General features: G+C 45.1%; 1 non-coding gene across 1 annotated transcript; it reads left to right on the forward strand.

Moving 5' to 3' along the window:
* Positions 1–293: 293 nt before the first annotated feature.
* Positions 294–431, forward strand: LOC119923401. The gene has a single exon (XR_005448848.1). It is a non-coding gene; the product is annotated as a small nucleolar RNA SNORA7 (small nucleolar RNA).
* Positions 432–8,480: the final 8,049 nt, after the last annotated feature.

Consider the following 8,480-nt stretch of genomic DNA (forward strand, 5'->3'; position numbering starts at 1 on the left):
ATTATTTAGTAGAGCTATAGGTAGAGAAGCAGCGTGGCTCAGTGGAAAGAGAACGGGCTTTGGAGTCAGAGGTCATGGGTTCAAATCCTGGCTCCACCAATTGTCATCTGTGTGTCTTTGGGCAAGTCACTTAATTTCTCTGTTCCTCAGTTCCCTCCTCTGTAAAATGGGGATTAAGACTGTGAGTCCCACGTGGAACAACATGATCACCTCGTATCTCCCCAGCGCTAAGAACAGTGCTTTGCACATAGTAAGCACTTAACAAATACCATCTTCATTATTATTATTAAGGCACCCTCTCTGGATCGCTTCTGGAGAATTTCCAGTACTCTACCATTCTCGGCTATGGGAGGAAGAGTCAAACAGAGGCCTACCCATTCCATTCCTAGCTTGGGCAGTGGTTAGCGAGTGGAAGGCAATCTGCTATGAATCAAAACTCACCTGTGTTGGGCAGCAGCAGCATGGGAGAGAGTTGAGGGTGGAGACTCTTTTACTGAGAGGAAGAAGGCAATGGTAGATCACCTCTGTATTTTTACCAAGAAAACTCTCTGGATATGAATGATTGCAGATGAAGGTGGGGCAATCTGGGAGAGAGGTGTCCATGCAGTCTCTGTGAGTTGGAGCTGACTCAACAGCATAAGACAAAACAATAGGCTAAAACCACCCCCAAATTATTAAGCATCTCTCAATGAATTACAATGTATGCTACCAGTGGGCAGGGAAGTCATGGCTTCTTCACATAATCCAATCCCAAACACTTACTACAATGAACTGGGTTTAGTGGAGTGCACTCAGTGGGTGTTCAATAAATACTTTGTCAGAGTAGTTCTCGCGGTGCCCATTATTATTGTTCTTAAGTGCTTACTACAAGTCTGCTATTGTAGTAAATGCTGGGGTAGACACAAACTAATTAGCTAAGACATGGTCCCTGTATCACATGGAGTTCATAGCCTAAGTAGGAGGGAGAACAGATATTTCACCCCCAATTTACAGATGAGGCAACAGAGACTTTTAAGCGATTTGCTCAAGGTCACACAGCAAGCCACTGGCAGAGTGGGGATTAGAATCCACTTTCTCTGACTTCCAGGCCTATGCTCTTTCCATTAGACCAGGCTCCTCCTCATCCTTTACTGAAACTTCTTCCCTTTATTCTCTATGCTTGCATTAGGAAAGACTATAAAGGAACGACAAGTAATCGGACGTTGGTGGTAAAACAGCATATGAAACTAGAAGACTTCCAAATTATCAAAGAAATGATGTTCATTTGACCTCTGACCTAAAATTGATAAAAACCATCGACCAAGTTTCCTTTGATCAGGACAGTATGTGTTCTCGAAAAAAGCGGGCAAGAACATTCTGCAGCTGATTTCCTCATTTATATTAATAACCCTTTTCCTAAGTTCCTACTTATTCAAGGGCAAAAGTCACTATTTTGCTCAGTGACTTTCTAGTGGCACTTATCATCTCTGCATTTCTCAATCTGTAGATGAAGGGATTTAGCATGGGAGTTATCATAGTATAAAATACTGCAACAGCCTTGTCAATGGATGAGGTAGTTGTGTGCTGCATATATTCAAAGTTGCATGGAATAAAGGAGAAGATGACAACGGTAAAATGGGAGGCACAGGTGGAGAGAGCTTTGAGTCTACCCACGGCACTGTGGGTCTTCAGGGAGTGCAAGATGAAGGCATAGGAAATCATCAACAAGATAAAGATTAACATGCACATGCCACTACTGTTAACAGCAACCAGCACGCTCAAGGTGTGGGCATCGGAGCAGACCAGTTTCAGCAAGGGGTATAAATCGCACATAAAGTGGTCGATGACATTGGGTCCACAGAATGGTAAATATGCCATGAAGAGATTTTGAATCGGGACGTGAAGGAAGCCTCCGGCCCAGGCCACAGCCACCAGTGAGCTACAGAGATGTCTGCTCATGATGGTCGTGTAGTCCAATGGCTTACATATCACCACGTAATGGTCATAGGCCATCACTGTGAGGAGAATGGTTTCAGCCCCAGCAATAAAATGCTCTCCAAAGACCTTGGTCATACAGCCTTTAAAGTAGATGATTTTCTTCTCAGAGAGGGAGTCAATAATCAGTTTAGGTGTGTTGACTGAGATATAGCAGGCATCAATGAACGACAAGTGAGCCAGAAAGAAATACATGGAGGAATTCAGAGTCTGACTGGAAGCTATGGTTACCATAATGATCAGGTTCCCCACCACGGTGACTATGTAGATGATTAAAAACACAACAGAGATAATTTTCTGCATCCTTGGGTCCTGTGTGAGTCCCAGTAGAATGAATTCTGTCACATTGTTTTCATTCTCCATCAACTCGAGATAGGCACTCAGTACACAAGTGAGAGCTGCAGATTTGGTAAAGAGAACGATGACCCTTGTTAGGTTTGTTTTGAAATGATTAAACGACGTTTCATAAAGGATCTCAAAACACTTTCATTCATTCATTCGTTCAATAGAATTTATTGAGCACTTACTCTGTGCAGAGCACTGTACTAAGCGCTTGGAAAGTACAATTCAGCAATAGAGGCAATCCCTGCCCACATCGTGCTTACAGTTTAGAAGGGGGGAGACAGACATCAAAAGAAGTAAACAGGCATCAATATAAATAAATAGAATTATAGAGATATACACATCAAAAGAAGTGAACAGGCATCAATATAAATAAGTAGAATTATAGATGTACATATATACATATATATATATGTATATATATATATATATATACATATATAAGTGCTGTGGGGCTTGGAGGGGGGAAGGACAAAAGGAGCGAGTCAAGTCGACGTGGAAGGGAGAGGGAGCTAAGGGAAAGGAAGGTTTAGTCTGGGAAGGCCTCTTGGAGGAGGTGAGCCTTCAGAAGGGTTTTGAAGTGGGGAAGAGTGATTTGTGCATTTGAGGAGGGAGGGCTTTCCAGGCCAAAGGTAGGACATGGGCCAGGGTTAGATAGTGGAACAAGAGAGATGGAGGCTCAGTGCATGGCTCGGTGGAAAGAGTCCGGGTTTAGGAGTCAGCGGTCATGGGTTCTAGTCCTGGCTCCGCCACTTGTCAGCTGACTTTGGGCAAGTCACTTCACTTCTACGTGCCTCAGTTTCCTCATCTGTAAAATGGGGATTAAGACTGTGAGCCCCACGTGGGACAACCTTGATTACCTTGTAGTCCCCCATTGCTTAGAACAGGGCTTGGCACATAATAAGCGCTGAACAAATACCAACATAATTATTAATATCATTATTATTACCAGAGGAGCGGAGTGTGAGGGCTGGGATGTAGAAGGAGAAAAGGGAGGTGAGGTGAGTAGGGGCAAGGTGATGGACAGCTTTGAAACCAATAGTGAAAGGGCAGGGGTCATTTTCACGAAGGAATATTGCGATAATTGTTTCTCTGCTCAGGGTTCTTTTGCCAATGTCCAGTGGGCCAATATTGAAAGTGGTTTAAATCCAGCTCACAAAAATCCAGTTCAATGCTCAAGCCCTTGAACTTAGTTTCTTTTCAAAATCTCAGGGACTGTGAGTTCAGGAAGGTGTGGCCTTATGACACCCCCTCCCAGAATCACGGGATTTAGAGTGGGAGCCCGTCCGTTTTTATCCTGCCTTCCGCTCTGAATCAAGGCAGTATAGGGGACTCCTGGGTCTCTTTCCTCCCAGAAACGTTCAATTTGGAGCTGAATGCAGTTGAAAAATTATCCACTCCAGCTTCAAGCCTTGCAGTTACTGCTAGAACTTGCTGATATCCTTCAATAACTAGACGGAGCAGCTAGGAAGCATCCAAAATCAGGGTCTTCCTGGACGAATTGTGAAATACAGTCAACTGGACAACATACAGTAGCCTTCACATCAGCGTCCTTTCTATAGGTAACAAACTTCCCAATTGTCTCTTCTCTTAACAGCCAGTTTATTAATGTATTTATGGCTCCAGAAATGGACTCTAAGACTAATATTTCCCAGACCATTAAAATGACTCCTAAAGATTTAGCTTGAGTTGTAAATCTAACACCAATCAGATAGAAAACCTGCATGACATAATAATGATAATAATAATAATAGTAATAATAATAATAATAATAATTATGTGCCACACACGGTGCTAAACCCTGGAGTAGATACAGGATAATTAGACGGGACACAGTCTCTATTCCAGATGGGTCTCACAGTCTAAGGGGAAGGGAGAACAGCAACATGAGAAGCAATGTGACCTATTGGATAGAACATGGGCCTTGGAGTCAGAAGGACCTGGGTTCTAATCCCAGTTCTACCACTTGTCTGCTGAGTGACCTTGGGCAAGTCCATGCACTGCTATGTGCCTCAGTTACCTCATCTGTAAACTGGGGATTAAGACTGTGAGGCTCGGGCGGGACAAAAACTGTGTCCAAACGGATTAGCTTGCAAACACTCCAGCACTCTGTGCCTGGCACAGAGTCAGAATTTAGTAAATACCATAAAAAATGGCAAAGTCAGAATTAGAACACAGATCTCCTAACTCCCAGTCTCTTTCCATTAAGTCACATTGCTTCTCATTGCTCTTCTCCTAGGGGTTCACTAAATCCCCCAACCCCAGGATGTGGGAAGAACCATTGAAACATGAAGGTTCTAGGATCAAAACAACTCAAAGGAAATACTTCTTCATGCAGCAAGTGGTGAGCACTAGGTGAGCAAAGGAAGTTGTGCAGGCACAGAGTGTTGGGAGCTTTAAGAAGGATTTGAACTAATTTGTGGACAAGTCATTCAAAATTGGTTGCACTAGAGGGAAGGTTATGGTTATCTGGGGAAAACAAAGGAACTTTACAAAGTCCCTAAACATTAGGATCAGATGAGGTAACTGAGGCATAGAGAAGCTAAGTGGCTTGCCCAAAGTCACAGAGCAGACAAGTGGTGGAGCCTTCTAACTCCCAGGCCCATGTTCTAGCCACTACACTGTGACAGCAGTGGGCAGAGATAAGGGGTTGGTGAATCCGAGATTTCTAAGGAAGTGAGAGGAAACCTCCCAAAAGCCTCACACAGCCACTGAAAGCACACCCAAACAGGGAAGCAAAGGGAGAGAGAGTCATAAATGGAGTCAAAGAGGGATTCAGAAAGGCAAACAAAAAAATAGATGGGCAGAGACGGTGTCGGAGCCAAAGAGCCATAAAGTACCAGAATTCAAAGACACAGAGAGAAGTTCAGAAAGAACAGAGAAAACAATATAAATGCAATATATTTTACCAAGCTTTTGAAGTTTTAAGACCAATAAAGCTAAAAGCTCAGCAAAAGTTTTTATATTATCAAAAATCTAGCTTTAGCTTCAGATTCAGAAATTCACTTTCCAAGGCTGATCGATTTCACCAGTATGAGGAAAAACCGTCAGACAATTAATTCTCAAAATCTCCCCTAGCCGGAGTCAGTCCAATTACCGGTATTTTATGTCAGACTCTTTCACCTCTCCTCTCTCAGCTATGCATGTTTCATAAAGCTCTGTTATGAGGCCCCTCTGCATCTACGTCCATTCTCTCTTGGTGCTTACCCATTTTCATAGTTTCAGCTACCACCTCCATATGGAAAACTCCACAGACCACATATGTATATATCTGTAATCATATATTTATTTATTTATATATAAATATTTATATTAATGTCAGTCTCCCCCTCTAAACTGTGAGCTCATTGTGCGCAGGGAATATGTCTGTTGTTGTATTATACTCTCCCAAGTAATTAGTACAGTGCTTTGCATACAGTAGGTACTCAATAAATACAAGCGAATGAATGAATGAACTCCCAAATCGACTTCTTTAGCCCTACCCCTGATGTTTAACCTGCAATCCCAAATTCCTCTTTCCTCCAAGGCAACTCCACTTGGACATCCCACTGGCCCCTTAATCACCACCATCATCAATGACATTAACTGAGCGCTTACTATGCACAGGGTATTGTACTAAGCGCTTGGGAGAGTACAACTCAACAGTTGGCAGACATGTTCCCTGCCCACAATGAGCTTACAGTCTAGAGGGGGAGATGGACATTAGTATAAATAAATAATTTCTAATATATAATTTAAAGATATGTACAGAAGTGTCATGTCTTTATTTCCTGTTTGCCAGGTGCTAAGTACAGTCTTTACTACCTGTTGGTACTCAGAAAATTTTACTACTACTCCTTCTTCTACTCTTTATCCTCCTCCCTTCTTCCTCCCCTCCTCCTATTACTATTACTAGAGAAGCAGCATGGCTTATTGGAAAGCACATGGGCTCCGGAGTCAGAGGATGTAGTTCTAATCCCGGCTCTGACACTTATCATCTGTGCGACTTTGGGCAAGTCACTTAACTTCTCTGGGCCTCAGTTACCTCATCTGTGAAATGGAGATTAAAACTGTGAGCCCCACGTGAGACAATCTTGTGGCAGACCTAACATCTGGGCCTAGGTAGTAAGCCAGGCCACCTGGCCTTCTGTGCTCACAGGAAGACTTACAAGGAGCAATGAAGGAAGTCAGACTGCTAGATGAATAACTTGACGCTGTTCTGAGAATGTGAACGTGCAGATCTAGGCATGAGCTCAGCCTTGCTGATAAGCTTAGCCTTGGTGATGAGCTCAGTCTTGCTGATGAGCTCAATCTTGCTGATAAGTTCAGCCTTGCTGATAAGCTCAGCCTTGCTGAGAAACTTGCAGTCATCCGCCTGTCCCCTGACTCCCTTGAGGCTCCTCACTGTATAAAATCCTCCACAGTGTGCTGGATAAACAGTCTCCTTGTCCACCTTGAGACTCGCCTGGCCTGCATTCTTTCATTGCGAGTGCCCGTCTCCCCGCTGCGCCGGACGCGTGGAGGCAGACGGCAACAAATGGCGCCCGAACAGGGACTGGGCCTTTCGCGGCCACTGCAAATGTCGGGGTCAACCGCCCAACCGCCCAACGAATAACGTGGGCTTCTGATACCAACCCCGAAATTGGCTGCTTTACAAGTGATAGTCGCGGAACAATTAGCGGCGGGGCATATTGTAATTGTCTATGGGGAGAGGTCAGTTCATCTCTAAGGGGGGGATGCGATTCAATGATATCGCGTAGTAGGTTGAGTCCTGTTAGCCACAGGGACTGAAAACGCAAATCGAATACGATCGTCCGGGTGGAGCGGAATAGAGAAAAAACAATCCTGAATATCTACTAGTAATATCGGCCAATTCCTAGGGATCATAGCCGGGTTCGGGAGCCCAGGTTGCAGCGCTCCCATCGGCTGCATCGTCTTATTGATTTCTCTGAGATCAGTCAACATCCTCCAGGCCCCCGAGCGCTTTTTTATCACAAAGACAGGGGAATTCCAAGGGCTATCGGAGGGTTCAATATGCCCCGCCGCTAATTGTTCCGCGACTATCACTTGTAAAGCAGCCAATTTCGGGGTTGGTAGCGGCCACTGCTCCACCCATACTGGTGTATCAGAAGCCCACGTTATTCGTTGGGCGGTTGGACGGTCCTCCCCCAGGGAATGAAAAATAGCCCCACAATGTGCCAGATTTACGTTGCGCTTCTGATAGCGCCGCTCCGCATCAAGCATCCTGAAGCATATATTATTCACTATATGGATGACATATTATGTGCTTGCGCCACCGCAGCCCAACTACACGCCTTACGGCCTGCTCTTCTGGCGGCTCTAGAATCTGGAGGGCTGCGGGTTGCACCCGAGAAAGTCCAGACAAAACCCCCGATCACCCATCTGGGACACATTTTGACAGATCGGACAGTGTCCCCTGTGACCCCTACCTTGGATGTTTCAAAATTAAAAACCCTTAATGATTTCCAAAAATTACTGGGGGAATTAAACTGGGTGCGCCCTTATCTTGGAATCCCCACCGATCAATTATCTCACCTTTTTGCTACCTTGCGAGGAGCCCCGGAGCTCTCTTCCCCCCGCTCCCTTTCACCACAAGCCGCCCAGGAGTTAGAGCAGGTAGTCAAAAAATTGGCTCAGGCTAAGGTGGACCGTGTCACCCCAGGGATACCTTTATCCGCCATTGTCGTTCCCACCTCTGTCATGCCTACAGGGGTTATATGTCAAGAGCAACAATTGGTTGAGTGGATGCATTTGCCCACTCAGCCCCACCGCTCTGTTTCCCCATATCCGACTTTGGTAGCCCAGTTATTGGGTCGTTTAATTCGGCGCATTACCATCCTTTCTGGGACCGGACCCTCTGCATTATACCAACCATATACTTCAGATCAACTTGCCACACTTCTTGGCAACGATCCCGATTGGCAGATCCTTTTGGCAATGCATACCGGGGCTTGGGTTACTGGTCTCCCAGATATTCCACGATTAAAGGTTTTCTCACCTTTTGCATGGGTATTCCCCTGCATCACGGTTCCGGACCCAATACCGGGGACTACCACAGTTTTTACAGATGGAACGAAAGGCCGAGCCGCCTATTACTGTCCTCCGGACACTTCCCGCGTTATCCCCATTCTGTCCCATTCCGCTCAACACGCGGAACTTGTAGC

Source organism: Tachyglossus aculeatus, unplaced genomic scaffold, assembly GCF_015852505.1.
Source record: "Tachyglossus aculeatus isolate mTacAcu1 unplaced genomic scaffold, mTacAcu1.pri scaffold_186_arrow_ctg1, whole genome shotgun sequence".
NCBI lineage: Eukaryota > Metazoa > Chordata > Mammalia > Monotremata > Tachyglossidae > Tachyglossus > Tachyglossus aculeatus.